This window comes from Ammospiza nelsoni, chromosome 1 (assembly GCF_027579445.1).
Source record: "Ammospiza nelsoni isolate bAmmNel1 chromosome 1, bAmmNel1.pri, whole genome shotgun sequence".
In the NCBI taxonomy this organism is placed as follows: domain Eukaryota; kingdom Metazoa; phylum Chordata; class Aves; order Passeriformes; family Passerellidae; genus Ammospiza; species Ammospiza nelsoni.
In genome coordinates, this window is record NC_080633.1 from 5,590,975 (window position 1) to 5,609,184 (window position 18,210).

The window sequence follows — 18,210 nt, forward strand, 5'->3', positions numbered from 1 at the left end:
CCTGCAGGCAGCAGCAGAGCTCTGGGCTCAGCCCTCACAGGGAGCTGGGCTGCACAGCACACTCACTCACCCAGATTGCTTCATGCACAAATTTGGACATTTCATGACTTTTTTTTTTTTTTTATGCTGGTCTTTCTGCTAGTCAGAAATTTCCATGGAAAAGTAGGAATTCGGGTTTGCATTTTTTTCTTTTTGTTGTTGCTGTTTTTTTACCACCTCGCCAAAAGACCTGAGGGAAATTGCTGAGATGATTTCAAGTCGAAACAATTCCATTTTTCTCATTGCAACAGAATTTTCTTGCAAAATTTGCGAGCAGTTAACAACCAAAAAGCTTAACAAGTGAAAAACAAGAAACAGGGTTGTTTCTTACAGATTTTTCCCTCAACTCAGAAAAGCAAAACATTTCCATCTTTAGTCAACCTGAATTCATGCAATATTTTTTTTTTTTTTAATTTGCTTGAGTCAGCCAGCAAACCTGAAAGATCAGCTCTTTGCACAGCTCCATCTGACAACGTCCTTGACTTCCTCTGTGCTGGTGCAAAGCCCTGGGCTTGGCTTTGCCAAGTGTTGTCCATCAGCGCAGCACAACACAAAGCTCAAAAACACCAGGGAATACCCAGCACTGCCCTTGTGCCCTTTCCAGCTCTAAGGAAGCACTGGGGCATCTAAAACCAGAATTTCCCAGCCCGTGGCTGGAGCACAGAGCCTCCACAATATCTTAATAACAGGTGTGACCCAGCACAGGAGTGCTCTGTGGCATGCACCTGATTGCTCCATCTGCCCTGGCTGCAAATGTGGATTATTCTCTGTGACACACGGTGTAAAATTGCACTGAGGGAAGAACCACGTCTAGCCAGTCATTTCCATTCAGATGAGCTGAAGGAATTAATGAATTTGGGAGATCTCAGATCTTCAGAGATAGGGACAGGCGATGGCACGCTGGAAAATAATCACCCTCAACTGTGCACAAGCTTGAAAGCACCCTACTAATCACAGCAGGCAGAGAGCTTATGGGGGCAGAGGGAGAGCTCAAGCACCATTCAGACTCTCTAATAATGGTAAATGATTCCACAAACGCACGTGCTCAGGGCTCTGACTGCTTCCAGAGCTAAGTGCTTATGAAAACTTGAAGTGCTCCACTGGTTTTAAATCACTGTGCAGGGCTGACTGATTTAAACTACCAGAGCACTTCTCTTTTCCTTGCATTTTCTTTTCTCCCCCCCTTTCCCCACCCTCCCCTTTCCCTATTTTTTTTTTTTTTTTTTTATGAACTCTTCGATTTGGAAGCAAGTCAAACCCTTCAGTTCAGCGGTTCGAGACCATATTGAACCGATTTAGAAATATGTCAAAAAAAGAAACAGTAAATTATGGTTTAAAACCCTTGTGTTTCAGAGCATGTAAGGAGCAGAGGCTGCAGCTAGAGCTGAGATGTGTCAGCAGGGGCTGGGAGGCAGGGCTGGCTGAAGGCACGGACACTTATCTGTTTGATCAGATACCTACTGCAGGACATGTGCTGCTCCCTGCCCTGCACCTTTGATGTGCTGCCTTCCTCCTCTGATCCTCTCTTGCTGCAACTGGAAAAATTCCTCTGTTGTAGGTGCAGTGCTAAAAAAGGGCCTGAAATTTCAGTGCTGTGCATGGAAATGGGAAAGGATGCATCCCTCGTATGGGGTTTTTAAAGGAGTCTTGGCAGCCTCCGACACTGACAGCATCACAACCCGAAAGTGAAACTTTCTGGTGGATTCATAACTCTCAAAAGGCAGAATAAAACTGAAGCAGACAGCATAAATAATGGAAAAGTGAATTAGACTTTAAAAATTCTGTCCTGTTTAATAATTCAGAGTGATTATAACATGCTGAAAGGAACTTTTTTTTTTAATTACTTCTAGCCTGGCAATCTCCCATTAGTGCACACACATCTCCATCAAAAATCATCAGCTAACAAGAGCTGCATTAGTGTGAGACAAGTGGCAAAGTACATCCCTTTGGGTGTTTATTCACACCAAGGACGTGCCCTGTGCAGCCTTCCCACACCTACAGATGTGTTCAGGGTGGAGGAGATGCCACGGCCCCCAGGACCACAGCCCTGCCCTGGCTGCATGAAACATTCAAATAAAACTCCCTGGGAGCCAGGAAATGGAGGCTGCTTGTCACTCTGGCTGGGACAGGAGCACAAGGTGCAGGTGTGAGCTGAGGTTTCTCTCTCATGTCCCGTGGTGAGGTTGAGGCACTGAGAGAGCCACAGCCAGCGGGGGAATTGAGGACATGGATGCACGCCAGGCTGAGTGCTGAAGGCTCAGCAGAGCCTGAACGATGAGTTCTCCATCTCTAAGGTGACAGCAATCCCTGTTTGGTGACTCAGGCTGTGCTCCCTCCCTTAGGATGCTGTAGGTACAGAGAGGTGTTGGCTGCTGCTGGCGTTGACTTGGCAGTGGGGGCTGAAATGCGGGCAGACCATCAGCATTCCCACCACCCAGAGCCACGTTTCCCTCCCACCAGAGCCATGGTGAGAGCAGGGAAGCATTGCCTGGTGTGTGACAGTGTTCACAGGGTTCCAGGATGAGGGAAGAGATGAGGATCTGACTCCATGTTTCAGAAGACTTGATTTATTATTTTATGATATATATTACATTAAAACTATACTAAAAGAATAGAAGGATTTCATCAGAAGGCTGGCTAAGAATAGAAAGAATGATAACAAAGGCTTGTATCTCAGACTCTCTGTCTGTGATTGGCCATTAATTAGAAACAATCACATGAGACCAATCACAGATTCACCACAGCATTCCACAGCAGCAGATAATCAATGTTTACATTTTGTTCCCGAGGCCTCTCAGCTTCTCAGGAGGAAAAATCCTAAAGAAAGGATTTTTCATAAAAGATGTCTGCGACACAAGGGTGATGCCTTCCACGAGCCGTGGAAGCAAATGGCACGTGGGTGAGGAGCAGAGCTCTGGAGATGTCAGGAGGGAGGAGAGCAGATGGCAGGAGAGCAGAGGTGGGTGTTGTGATTGATAGCTGAGAGCTCTGGGTGGCTGAGTCCAGCTGAGTCACAAGCCCTGGCACGGCTGGAGGCAATGGGACAGCAGAGCAGCCTGAGGAGCAGGAGAAAATGCACAAAGGGCTCTTTTGTGGTGGGAGGTGAGCCTGGCTCCGCTTGCACCACTCAAACCTGTGGCCACAGGAGCCAGGCTGTGCTCTGAGGCTGCAGCAGACTCATTTAGCATTTTGAGGGCCGTAATTTACAAGCAAATATAAACACTGGCCACCCACAGAATATACCCAAAGCTGGTGGGTGGGGAAGCACGGGCACCCCTCAGCCCCTGCCCTCCCTGTGCCATCTGGCTGGCTGCTGCCAGGCCTGTCATGGCCATCTGCCTTGGGGCTGCCATGGAGAAAGTTAATTATATTTTTTTGTAGAGTGGCCACGGCAGCTGGAGATGCCAACCCAGCATAAGTGGATAAATCACACCCAAATTCCATTGCCAGAACTCCAAGGGAAGTTGTTCCTGCGTTAGCCACGCTTCAGCCCCACCACACCAGCAAGGACAGGGCTTTCCAAGGGTTTGGGAGCATGCTTAGGCTTTGCCATGATGCCTCAGAGTGAGGGGAGCTCTCTGCTCTCAGCATGTGTGCTGGGGCAGCCTGCTCCAAACCCTGCCTGGGCTTGCTGGGGGACAGGAGGAAACGCTCCTTCACCTGATCTCCCAGTTCCCACATCCATCAAGAGAACACAGCCATTCCCACTTCCTTTGCAAAACGCCTCAAGCAGGAAAAAAAATAGTGTAAGGACAAAGTACAAGCAAAAACAGAGCTTTCTTTGGCTCTGCTAAAACGCCTGAGAGACAGAACAGCTGTGCAGGGGCACTGAGCAAATTATTTTCTTTGCAAAAGCTCACCTTTTTTGTAGCAACCTTCAGCCTAATCACAACTCACAGACATCCTCACTGTCACCTAGCACAGTCCTGAGCCCAAATGAAGCATCTTTCCTTTGGCTCCTGAGGGGTACAGAGGCAATGCCACACTCCAGGCCCCTGCACTCCCCACCCTGTGCTGTGCTGAAATAACTCTGCACCTTTCCATTTTGCTTCATAGGTGAGCCCCCAGAGACCAGACCTTTCCTCCCCTGTGATTTTCATATTCTGACATACACTCAAGGGTCCTGTTTTCATTTAGGTCTGAAGGAAGCTGCCTTGTCCTCACACAAAAGAAGCACCAGGGCATGGATTAAACCCTCTCAAGAGACTGGAGTTTTCCAAACTGCCTCATAAAGGGAGCAGCACGTTGTGAGAGAGAAAGCTCCTTTGTTTTGGATAGCAGCTGTAATCTCCACATCAAGCACGTTGGAATGTGTAAGTGGCCATTTAGCCATATTCTGACGGCAGAACAAGGAACCTCGGGGCAGCAGCCAGGCCTATTTATAGAGAGGAGGTTTGAGGTAATATCCTTACCTTGGATGCACTGCCTGCACTTAAGAGCCCAGCTTATGAGGGAAAGTGATGCCAGACAGGCAGCCAGCAAGGAAGGAAAAGAGTCACAGCTCACCCTGCCTGGCTTGCTCTGCAGCAGAGCAAATTACGTTCTACAGCAACAATGGAATTCTCTGAAAACTCAGTTTCTTCCCTAACAAGAAAAGGAATGGCAGGAGATAACCAGCTGGAGGGATTCCTCAGGCCAAACCTGCACGAGCTTATCAGGTTAATGCATCACTGTTGTCACAGCACGGGAGCGTTGGGAAATCACGAGCTGCCCAGGAGGTCAGAGATCTGCCCGCAAAATGTACTGACCTTCCTCTTGTTGACGTTGCTGATGACACCCAAAGGCTCAGGAAAGCTCTTGGGACACTCACTGAGTGACATCAGGAACCTGGGCTGTCCCCCTGACTGTGCCAAGTATTGATGCTTTGAGCCCTCTAAGGCCAGGCTCAAGCAGTGCCAGCTTAGGTGTGCCCACACGGATGGGCTGGGATCCAAGCCCTCCTGAAACCACAGGGCTGCTCTGGGACACCTGAGAAATGGGGATTGTTCCAGAACAAACAGGAATGGGGAACCCATGGAAAGTGCAAGAAGGGGATGGATTTCCATCTTTAGTCAACCCGAATTAATGCATTTTTTTTCTTTTTTTTTTTTTCAATTTGCTTGAGTCAGCCAGCAAACCTGAAAGATCAGCTCTTTGCACAGCTTCATCTGACAATGTCAGGACACCAAGGTGGTGGTGAAACACCTTTGATTAAGTGTCAGAACCCAGGACATCCCTTTGGCGTCCTGGAGGACTCAAGAACCTGGCAAGGAGCTCAGAAACCTTGGCATGAAGCCAAGGACACCTTTTGATTTTAACCCATGGAGAAATTTACCAACTTTATGTGAAGATTTACAAGCCACGAGAGTTTAAGTAGAATGATAGTTAGTTTGTCACAAGGTAGAAAAGTAGAATTTTGGGGTTTTTAAATGGGGGTTCAGAAGCCAAGATAGAGGGATTTGGGTGTGCCTCGTCCTTCTTCTTAGCCTCCATCTTCTGCTGTGATGGTGGCACTTCTGGATTGGTTTAGAGTAAAAACAGACTGTCTAACATGGGTATTGGGAATTTATTGTAAATAACGTACACATAGATTTTAGAATAAAAAGATAACACTGCCCTGAAGGTGGTCAGTGTGCCATGAACCAACCTGCTGGACAAATCTCAGCAGCTCAGAAAAAGAATGTTATAGATAACAGCAAATAAACAACCTTGAAAACCAGAACAGAAGAATCCTGACTCCTTCTGCCACTGCGGGGCAGGAAAAAGAGACTCTAACATCTTGGGGTCATCCTGACCACAGAGACTCTGAGAGGTTAGCAGAGATCTTTGAGAGGCTGTACTCACAATAACAGGGTGTAGATATAATAATTCAGGGGTATACTGTGGTATTTAACAAGATGTGGTGGGATGAGATTCATCTCACAGACAAAAAAATTCTAAATGTAATTTTTCATTTAATTTCAATTAAATTTATTGTTGCATTACCCACAGGTCAGCTGCAAGTTCTGTGTGGAGAGGGATCCCAGTGGCCCCAGGTGAGTGGTCACCTTCAGGAGTGTTGCACAGCTGAGATCTTCATTCAGCACTGCTGGCCAGCCCAGCACTGCTTTTCCCAAAGGAAGGAAGTTCCTTTCCACTGACTCTTGAAGCCATGCCAATGCACCTTGAACCTTTAGGTCACACCTGTCATTGACCTGGTCTGCTTCTGAAGCTCCTCCTCCATGGAGGTAAGATGATTTCCCAGTCATGGAACAAGGAAATTTTATTCTTCAGGTAAGGAAAAGAGGAATATGTATAGGAATATATATTCGGGGAATAGGTATAGGAATATATATTTATAGGAATATCAATTCTAACATCAAAGTTGCTCTGAGGAGTTTTAAGAAGGTTCCAGCAGCACATGGGAATGGAGGGAATGCCCCACTAAGACACCTCTGAGTCCTTCTGTTCTCCTCCAAGTTGAAGTTTCTGCTGCTGCTGCTGCAGGAACAGCTGAAAACATCCTGGTGTGGGGAAGCAGGAGAAGCTGGCAGGTATCCAGCACCAGCTCCTGCCACGGGGGAGTGTCCTGCTTCCCAGCAGATGTTTGGCTTTGCAGATCCTGAGGCCTGCTCCTTTATCTTCCCAGGACATCTCCAGCCACTCCTTCACTGCCTGAATTAAACAGAAGCAGGGATTGTACTGGGAGGACGCAGATTGTCCAATGTGCACACAAAGAGCAGCAGATTGAGGAGAAAATCCACATGCATCTACACACACACACGTGTGGGCACACTACATGAATATTGAACTGCTAAAAATGGCCAGCTTCCTGAGGCTGATAGTTACAAGCCAAAAAAAGTTAAAAAAAAATAATTTAAGGGAAAATGTGACTGATAATTACAAGTTGATAAATACAAGGCATATTTTGCCTTTGCCCCAAAACGCATATGCACTACATACAGGCTAATGTCTGGGTGACCACTGACAGAGTCAAACATCCAGAGGAAAGAAAAGGTTATTTTAACAATAAGTGAAAAGGAGGAGTAAGAAATTGTAGGATATTGATAAAGGAGGCAAAAGGACAGAGGGAAGAATTGTTCAGTGGCTGCCTCTGTGCTGTGTTTGTGAAACAGCCCAGTGACAGAGTCTTATTGTGTGTTGAAAATTAAATACCTCCACTCCACCAATACTTGTTGTGGTCATTAAGCAGCAAGTGACTCAAGCTAAATGGATAACTTGAACCCCAGGATTTTCACCAAGCTGCCTGAGGGCTATTAGTATTGAATTTCATTATTTCCAGAGTGTCTGCGAGCTACAATTGGAGACTGTATCAATTCTAGCACAATAATAAACTGCTGATAAGTACATCAGTTCAAATGTACCAGATTAATAAAGACACTAATGTAGTCAATACCAATCAGCACTGGTTCATGGAAAGGAGATCCTGTCAAAGTAAACTTACCTTTTCCCTGTTGAGAGGGACAACAGTGCTAATAGAGTTGGCACTTTATAAAGGTATCAGTAGCACAAGGTATTTTAAGCTGATTAAATCCACTTGGCATAGGTAAAATCTGTTAAGAACTGGACATTTGATAGATCTCAAACTCTAATTGCAACAGGAGACAGTTCATTGAGCTCCTGTGCTTCTAGTGGTGTTTTGCAGAGTTGTTTGGGTCTTATACTTCAACCTCTTTTACTGATATTCTGGAGAAAAACATGTTATTGCTGTCTGCAAGTGATGGGGAAATCTGGGAATGCCAAGAAAGAAGAGATTGGGGTAGTGGCACCCTGATTTGGTTGCTGTGCCCATTGCAGGCAATCAATGTTTAATATATATTGTACATCTGTCTTCTGAGCAGTGAAGATTTTCTGTTCACATTAACTGTGCAGCACAGCATCCCAGGAAGCAAAAATTTTGGAGAATACTTTCAAGGGGTTTAGAGTGCAAACTGAAGAAGTGTTAATAAACTGGAGGGAGTCACAGGACTGATGAAAGGATTTAAATATGTATATCTGGCTTGTACTGAAAGGCTTAAAGGGCCCTCAAGATGTATAGGAAAGCAAGGAAACAGCTAAAGGGTGGCTTGATTCTGGTAGGGCATCAAAAGATGACAGAAGAATATTCTGACATGGGCATAATAATATTGGACATCAAAAAAATGGAGATGGACAAATTCATATTAAAAAAAAAAATTTAGTAATTTGTTTGTTTGTTTTCCCAACAATAAGAACTGTCAATCCCAAAAAAACAATTTCTAATGTTAGTATTTGATTTTCCATCTATAGAATTATTTTCTTCATGACATGTTTTTCTTTTTTTTCCCCTAAATAAAATATATTTAAGTGATAAACCCAAGAATTATTTCCTCCAGGTCGTACAATGAATAAACCTAATTAAAATGTAAATCTATCAGGTTTATATTTGCCCAGGTTCTAGGAGATACCTAAGGGACCATGAAGTAACTTACTCTGCCTCTTGGACCCGGGATGGAAAGCCAGCACCAAAGTGATCACCTGATGGAAAATTCACTGTAAAATCAGTTCTTCTACAGGTCAGGCTTTATCTGCCAGGCCATGGACATTGTCTCCATGAGTTTTATCATTCTGCCTTTCAGGTTCTGCAGGACTTACCTGGATTCCCTGGTGTGCCTGAACCCCTGGATGTGTTCATCCCAACAGGAGAATAGAGGAAATAAATCTGGAGTATTTCTGCTGTGTCCTCTAGTCTGGCTCTTCTGAGTCATCACTTAATGACATATTTAATCACATTAATGCTTTCCCTAGTCCTGGTGAGACTTACTTGTGTGCTTAACTTTATACTTTACCAGGTTGACCTACTATTTAATGCAAACCAGGTCCAACCTGGAACTTCCTCCATCTGAACTCAGATAAATTTATCTCCTAATGCCTTAATGGTTACTGTGTCACATGCAAGAGGAGAACATGATAGCTGGATTTTTTAAATTAATTAGTTTGTCAAGCTTATTTTTAAAAGGAGTAACCTGAGCCTAAGTTTGCCTGTCAAGCAAAAAAAAAAAAAAATACTATGGCTAGGCAGGTTTTCCAAAGCATGAAATTCAAGAGGAGTTAGGTTTCCTTTTGTGCCTTTGAAGAACTGTCCTTAGTGCCCAAGAGCTTCATCTTGGCTGAAATGCTCCGGGCACTTCCCCACAGCCATTCCTGGCATGTTTGGCTGCTTCCAGGAGGCCCCGTGACCAGAGGGCTCCAAAACATGCTGCCAAAATGTCACAGTGCTCATTGCAGCATCCCTAAGGTTCATCCCCGGTTTTTTTTCCCCTCATATTCAAGGACTCAGTCACAGAAATGCCTTTGGCTACACACAGGGAATCAGACCACAGCATGATGACTCTGACCTATTTTCCTGTCCCTGCACATGTCTGCTTGACAGCGCGGCCTCCAGAGCCCTGGAGTGCTCCAGCTGGGCTCAGAGCAAGGATACTTGACAGTGGACACTGAGAGTGGCCTTCCCAGCCTCTTCAGCCAGTCCCAAACAAGATTTGAATACAAGCTGCTGGTGGTTTTGATTTATTTTCTTATTTTCTCTTTCTCAGCAGTGATTCCGACAAAGCTGCTTGAGAGAAAAGGGAAATTCTCCAGGTCACCAGAGCATCCAAAAATGAGGGGGAACCTATTGCAATACCAGCTCAGATGTTTTTGGAGTGAAGTTCAGCTGAATGGTAGAAAAATTAGATATTTATGTTTACTGGTTAAACTAATTTTATTAAATAAGCGACTCATTATGGGCAAATGATGCAAAACAGGCTTGCATGAAAATGTTAAAACAAAGTCTGGAAACATCCTAAGAGAGATTTATCATAGAATCATCTCCTGGTTTGGGTTGAAAGGGACCTTAAAGATCATCTAATTCCAACCCCTGCCATGGCAGGGACACCTTCCACTGTCCCAGGTTGCTCCAAGCCCCTTCCAACCTGGCCTTGGGCACTTGCAGGGATCCAGGGGCAGCCACAGCTTCTCTGGGCACCTGTGCCAGGCCCTCAACCCCCTCACAGAGAAGAATTTATTGCAGAAAGCCCATCTAAACCTACTTTCTTCGTTTTAATTTCTTCCATCATTGCTGCTGGGGAGGACTCTAATTTGCTTTCCAATCTCAATGAGCCTTGCCTTGTATATGTGTCTTAAAACCTTCTATTGTCCTTCTGAGAGGGCATTTTCAATGTCAATGCTCCTTAAAGCGCTAAAATTAACCTTCAAAACGACCCTGCAAGATGAATCCAGGTGCTCCTCATGTAGCACATCCTCCCTGATGTGCTCCCATTTATGTTCCTTCTCCCTTTTTCCTAGCATGCTTTACTCTTGTGGAAATTGAAGCGCAGAATCAAGTACAGGAGACACATTTTTTGCCATTTTACTTCAAGTAAATCTCAAAACCCTCTGCAGAAACCCCAGCCAGCTTCAGTGGGGCCAGGTGGCAACCAAAAAATACCCCTAAATTGGGAATTCCAGAGCATCCTTCAAACATTACAGACTCAGGAGCACACCCCATGTCCTAAGGAGGGCACGACAGAGGCTGCTCCAGCCAGGACAGAGGAAGAGCAAGAAGTGAGATGAAGTGCAGCAAAGGCTAATTTGTTCAGTGAACACTGATGTATCATGTATATTTTATTATTCCCGCTTTGTAGGATTCTCATAGGATTTCCTGGGAAAAAAAAATAATTATGCAGCACATGAATATCCCAGGCTTGTCAGGCTGCTGAAAATGCTCTGTATGGACGGGCTGAGCACACAGAACATCTGTGGCTGGGGCAGGCTGAAATCCCAGGCAAGTGTCTGACATCCCAAACACACAGAGCCTTGATCTCCACTCAGAGACACAGGGGCTGCCTGGGAAAACCTGGGGAAATATTCACTTCCCCCATGCCTCTCTCCTTTTTTATTTCCTCACTTTGAAGTTTTATAAGGAACCAAGACATCAGTTTTTAAAGATTGTTAGGGGGGGAAGGGAGTTCATTGTGGCTGGCCATAGCTCAAGGAAGGCTTTAGGCACTGAGAGCCATATCTGATGTTTTGCCTAAACGTGATGCCAATTCAGCTGCCTCTTTTCCTTTTAATATAGGGTTTTTTTAGCCTTTAGGAGCCATCTTGAACTCCAGTCAGAGAGTTTGGCTGTGGCTACAGAACCAAACCAAGCAGGGCCAGATTGACCCAGATCCACCTGGGAGATAAGGACAAGAACATGGCTCATATCTACAGATTTACCTCCTCCCTGACCCTCCAAAACACCTCACAGATGTGGGATACCTTGAGGTGACACCCTCTGGCCCTCGCAGTGCCCAGCTGGGAGCCTGAGCAGAGGTCAAAGCAATGAGAAGATCTTGGAGCTCTTTGGAGGTGTTTGATCCCTTGCCCAGGCTCTGGGGAGCTACCAGAGCATTCAGCCCACCTACTACCAAGCTCTAGAGACAGAGACAAGAAAATGGCTCATATCTACAGATTTACCTCCTCCCCGACCCTCCAAAACACCCCACAGATGTGGGATGCCTTGAGGTGACACCCCTGGCCCTTGCAGTGCCCAGCTGGGAGCCTGAGCAGGGGCCAAAGCAATGAGAAGCATTTAGTGCTCTTGAGAGGATGTTTGATCCTATACCCAGGCTCTGGGGAGCTACCAGAGCACTCAGACCACCTACTACCAAGCCCTAGAGATAAGGACAAGAACATGGCCGGTTCTTACCATGTTACCTCCTCCCTGACCCTCCAAAACACTCCACAGATGTGGGATGCCTTGAGGTGACACCCCTGGCCCTTGCAGTGCCCTGAACAGTGCCCAGGTGCGATGAGAAGCATCTTGGTGCTCTTGGGATGTGTTTGATCCCTTGCCCAGGCTCTGGGGAGCTACCAGAGCATTCAGACCTCTTACTGCCAAGCCTCATTCAAGGGCTGCCAGCCATCACCTCCCTCCACGAGGCCCAGGAGGAAGCAGGAACCAGCCAGGGGCAGCAGGAGCCCCTTTGATCTCTGCACAAAGGTGACAACACCTGCAGACACAGTGTGGCTGTGACCTGGGTTCATCCATCCCAGCCTCTCCTGATAAGCTGTATCTGGGGCAGGGAGGTGTTTTTGCCCTGTTTGTACCTGATGGGGATCACCTGGGCAGGCAGGCAAACACATCCTACATCCCTCCAGCCCTGCCCTGCTCCCCTCCCCAGGTTAATCTGGGGGTGCACATCAGTGATTTTGCCCTGCCAAGACAATGCAAACATTCTGCCTTGAGGCTCAGCCTGCTATTTCTTCATGGTATTTTCTAGGGAGGATATTTATTAATATGCCTCCATTGTATTCTGGAGTGGGGAGATGGATGTTGTGCTTTCATTTTCAGTCAGACATGAAGACTCAGCATGAAAAGCTTCAAACTTTTCATCTCCAATGCCAGAGGAGCACAGAGGGGTGTTTTTCAGAGCCAGGCTGGCTAGGAAGCCTTGGGAATACATGAAGCTATTTCAATACTTAGTCAAGCAACTTTCAGATAATAAGGAGAATTTCTTTACCAGACCTTAAACTATGTTTTCCATCAGACATGTAAGAAAACTGAACCCCTTTATTTTTAGATTTTAAATTTTGATTTCTTAAGGGCTCTGTCTAGTAGGGTGTGCAATGTAGAAATAACTTGCATGGCTTGTAATGATGCCAGTGCTATATGTCAGATTTTAGGGCCTTTTCCTTATTTAATGACAAAATAGGGGTTCAACCTGAAGCCCCATTTATCCTGCCCATTTGCACCAGAGTGTGGTTGTTGATGTGTTAATGAGGTAATTTGGATATTTGTGCTCTTACTGCCTTTTTTTCGTGCTTCACAAGATCTCGGGAACTTTATATTTTATTGATTATTTTTTTGGCCTTTCTGAATGTGGAGAAAAGCTCCTTAACCTACCAGGGAGTCATGTGCAGATTCAAAAACCAGAAGGCATGAGCAGAACTTACAAAGCTGAAGATTTTCCATGAAAACCTTGTGATTCTTAAGTTGATCTTTTTCCTTTTGGAGGGGCTCATGAGGCTGAGATCTGACACAACCACAGGTGGATTTTGCTTGCAGTGAAGAAGGTATAAGGCATAAACTGAGTACCTGCAAAGGGGAACTGCTCTCAGCTCTCCCAGCCTCTCTGCTGAGGGACTGAAAAACTCAGTTCTGGCTCATTATGGACTTGATGGTATCTGACTTGTAAGTTACTAAACCCATTTTGTTCATTTTGCAACACATCAATTTTATGGCTGAGGTTGAAGTATTTACTCGTCCTTGGGGTTTGCAGTTGTTGAGATACAGGATGGAAAAGCAGCCTGCATGTAAAATGTGGCTGAACTCTGCTATCCATTCAGCAGAAAGTCAATAGTTCAGGAGTTAATTCATGAGAAGAAGGGAGTAAAAACACACCAAGGTCAGGATCTCATGACCCACAGGCTGTCTATAGCTCCATCTGAAAGACCCTGTGTAATAGATAGGTATGTGCCTTGGAAAATGCATAATATTGTGGTTAAGGGAGGCATTTCACAAGTTCTGTAACATCACACTCCTGGCAAACCTTCTGGAGTGAACATCACATTCACACCAGAGCTCTCTGCAGCATGGGGAACGTGAGGGTGATGAAGGTTTTAAATCTCACGACGCACAAATTGATACGCCAGAAAAATATTCACAAGCCACTGAGTGTCCCATAAACTCCCACCAAAGCTTTTTCTCTCCAGGAGCTGTGCTGATTTACACCAGGGCTCTGGTGCTCTCCATCCCATATTCCAGAGCCAGGCAGTGCCAGGCCCAGGTGGTTTCTCCCAGCTCCCCACTTGCTGCTCCTCCTCACAGCACCTGAGATTTGTGCAGTGTCAGCACTGACAGCCAATTTCCTGCCTTCCCCTCAGCTCATCGCTGCTGTGCTGCAGATAGGGTTCAGGTTTCCAGCTCTGCACATCCCAAAGTGCAAGCAAGTTGGATTTCAAGGCATCCTCCTTCCTGCCTTGCCTTTAAAACTCCAAACTGCCCCAGCCCAGAAGAGAAGACTGTAGAGAGCAAGTGAAACATGGACCTGGAGAGGCAGGAGAGCAGAGCTGAGATCAGCAGGGCTCAGGAATTCCTGCCCAGCTGGCCCTTAGCCTGGAGCCCTTGGGATTCCTTGCTCCAGCCCATCACTTGCAAGCTGGAAATGTTCTAGGAGCTGGAACACCTTTGCAGAGTGGGCAGTGGGTTTGATCCTCAAGGGCTGCAGTGGTGGCACCCAAGGGGTTGATGGCATGGTCACACCTGGCCAGACACTCTCTGCCTCCTCTGACCTGGATCCACTCTCCTAACTGGCCTCAGGACATGACCTGGCTTCAAAAAACAAAGGGAAGGGAATGGAAGGCCAGGTTTCCAAAATCTGGATCCTTGAATGGGAACGAATCAGGGCGGCCACAGCAGGAGAGGGGTCAGGGACAGGGAGGATGGCAAGGAGAGCTGCTCTCAGCCACCACTGCCTCAAGCACTCATTTCATGGTTCCTGAGGCTGCCACCAGCAATGTGTGTGAACTGGGGGGGAAAATCACTGACTTTCTGTTCCTCTTGTGCAGGACTAAGCTCTTTAACTTCCCTCCAGACCTGTCCTGTTTGCTGGCAGCCCGGGACAGATGTGGCAGAGTGTCTCTTGCTGTGTGCAAGCTCCCAGCACCACAAACTCCCCTCGGGGCCCGGAGCTGCTGCTAGAGAATTAATTCAGAGCAAGATTTGCACCCCAGCCCTCAGTGTACCCTGTGCCCATGGAGGGCCTCTCCTTTTCCACTTGCAGGTTTTTCTTGCAGCAATTTGAAGAGCAAGGGGTAGGAGGAGGGAGGGAGGGAGCATTAATGGAACAAACGCTCCAAAAGCGGTTCCAAAAACATTTCCATCTTCCGGCAGAGCAGCAGCTGTGGCATGTCCTAGGCTGTAATGGTCACCAGCTGTGGGGAGCTGCTTTTTTATTGACCAGAGCATTTCTTTGGGGCTGCAATGGATACCAGACACCTCCAGCTCCAAGTTTTGCAGGTGCCCAGAGTTGGGGCTGAATTTGCCCTCTGCCCACGCTGCCCTTCAGCCTCTGAGCAGCAACAATCTCACTCAGGATGGGAGAGCTGGGGCTGAGCTCTCCTTACCCAGTGCTCCCCAAAGCCAAATGCACACCAGCCCTAAAGCCACAGTAATTAAAGGACATTTAATAAGGTAATACCCAAGATAAATCATATGGCAATAATAATTTAAAAATAATAAAAGCTAAGGGTTTTATTTCAGGAAGATCTTTTGAGGAGGGGGGCTGGATATAATCTTTTTGAGTGCTCTATTATAGGCTTTGAGTTATAAATAAATCCATATTTTAACATCTGGGATTCATAACATCTTGCTGACAGTCAAATCTCATAAAAGATGTGGTGACTTCTACAGATGTGGGAAACCTCATTCAATGAGCTGCGCAACAAAGGAAATCTCGTTCTTTTTCATTATTCCCTGTTAAATCTGTGTCTCTCTGGCTCCAGAGAGGGAGCAAAGCTGTGGGGTCACCAATTCCTAAACACCTCCTTGCTAGGAAACTCAAGAGCAGCAGCATTGCCTGAAAGGCAGGGGTGAAACCAGCACTCTGTGCTTCATGGGCTGCCTGCAAAGCCCAGGATTTTGATCCCTCCCTGATGCTCTAGGCTGGGGGTTCATGCAATAGCAAGCAGTCCCTGGAAAAATGGTGGGGCACAAGAAGGTAAGCACTGCCTGGGCATCAAAGACGTGAAGATTGGCATGAATTCAGTCTCAACTTGGGATTTTAACAAAGCAAAAACAGAGGGAAGGGAAAAGGAGAGGAGGGAAAAGGCAGCACACCCCATCTCCAAACTCTCATGAGCAACTGACTCCTCAGTGAGGATGTCACTAATCAAGGCTACAGCTCCAACACTTTACAATTAGCTACAATTCCAAAGGAAGGAGGGGAAAATATTTAAGTATTTTCCAGCAAAACTTAGTTACAGCAACCATACCCCACGATCTACACCCAGCACTTGCACTGGCACGGGCATCACAGCAAGCTGGAATCTCCTTTTGACTGGGTAAACCCAAAGAAAGCAAACAGTTTATTATGGTCACATTTAATTTGGGCTTATACAAAGCTGCAGCCCTGTAGCCTATGTTTAATGCAGTTGTGGTGGTGGGGATTTGGTTTTCTCCCTCCCCAAATAGCTCGCTATTGATTTTCCTCTTAACAAGTGCTCTTGTTCTGACAGTCCATCTCACTCTCTGTGTTCACACTAAGAGGTTGTAATCTCCTTGTTGGTGATACCTGAATCCCCTGGCCATGGGCATGTTATGTTTTCACTAAAATGGGATTATGACCTATTAATCAATAAAGATGAAGTGGGTTAGCTGAGCTGTGACAAAGATGTGATTATTTTGCACAGTGCTGGAGGAGCAGGCAGGTGTCAGGCATGAAAGAAAGCAGCACTTCAGCAGCCTCATCCTGGGTTTTCTGTGCCCAACAGAATGGGTGGTGTAAAGAAAAAAGTCACACAAAGAGCTGCTGCTTGTCTTTGAGTGACCAATCTGCTCTTTTGCTGGGACCCACACAGGAGGAGAGGCTGCCCTGCTCTTCTCAGTGCCAAACTCAAAGCACTTTATAGCAGAGAATAGAAATCTCTGTGTTTGACAGAGGGGGAAAACCAAGGCAGGCAAAGGTGCTGGGATTTGCTGGTGAGCCTATAGGAAATGAGAGGCAGGGCTGGATAGCAGAAAATGGGATTTGTGTGTTCAGTGAGTCCAGCCCATCTGGCTGCACTGTGTGACTTGCACTAAGGGGCTGGCAGGACTCTAGAGCTGAGCTGAAGCACTGGAACTATGAACTTCCAAGCTTTCAAATATTTGGATAGCCTATAAAAATAATTTTAAGCTCCTAATCCCTCCCTGTCAAATGGTATAATTTTTTTCCCCTCCTTTTTAGTTTCAACCTTCCTTCTCCTTTGGTTTTGCTAACGCAGCCTCAGCTCTGACATCATCTGAGAATTTCATTTAACAAAATGTTTTGAATCATTTGTGCTGGTTCTGGCGACTTTGCCAATGGAAACATCCCCTGCAGCAAGTGATTTTAAACCTTGAATATGGATTTTTTCCCCTCCTGTAGTTATATTCAGAGCAATACCGTTCCCTTGACTTCTGGCCAAGTGACCCAGAGGAAAGGATTGCTCTGGGATGTCAGGAGAACATGGTTTGCACAACCTGGGAGAGCCCATCTGGTGACAGGGCAGCTTCCACCCATGTCCCTGCTCCCTCTCAGTCCTCCTGGGTGGGAAGAGGAGGAAGAGGATGGGCTGATGGAATGTTTGGGCATTTTTGGGGCTGCATCACAAAGTGATGGTGAGACTCACAACTTTTAAAGGGAGAAGGCGCAGCTGGGAATGAAAGCTGTGAGCAAAGCACACTCTGTACCTTCCAATATTATGTTTTATTATTATGGCAGTGTTTGCATGTTCTGTTCACCAATACTGCTTGAGAAATTGATGTTCTTGTACTGGGTTCTCCTTCAGCATCTTTTCAATGGTCATAGAAGTTGGAACATCGTGTCCTGGGGCCAAACAAGGCAGCAATGCAGGGTTCCATCCTGGAGGCCACATTTAATACTCAACAACCTTCAGATACCAAAAACAAGCAAAATAACCCAATGTGGCCCTCAGATATCCCTGATGCACCACTGCCAGATCTCCTCCTTGTCATAATGCACAAATATTTGGTGCTTGAGGTCGCCTTTAGGAAGCAGGAATGCACTTTGCAGATCCTTGACCCACCACAATATGTCTCTGCCCTACCAAACCCAAAAGGCACACATTAAAAGCCTGGTGCTAAATATCAGGACTGGGGGAGTGAAGTTATAAGTTAATTCCAAACAAAATGCTCCCTGAGTCCTTCTGCACCCCAGAACGACCCCATGAAACCTTTGGGTGAGGCGACACCTCTCTTCCAACAGCAAAAGAGACTCCAAAAGGGGAGGTGAGGGAGATTTTATGGCACCATTGTGGCTCCAGTGATATTATTTGAAGCAAATGCAAACACATTCAGGCGTATAATAAGAGGGTGTAATAGATAGTAAGTGCAAATGACTCATTGCCTGAGATTTGCCAGGATTAGACAGCAGCAGAAGGACAACAGCTGTGTAAAACGGACTTTAAAAAATAATCTTCTAATAAGATTTTAATAAACCTGTTAGT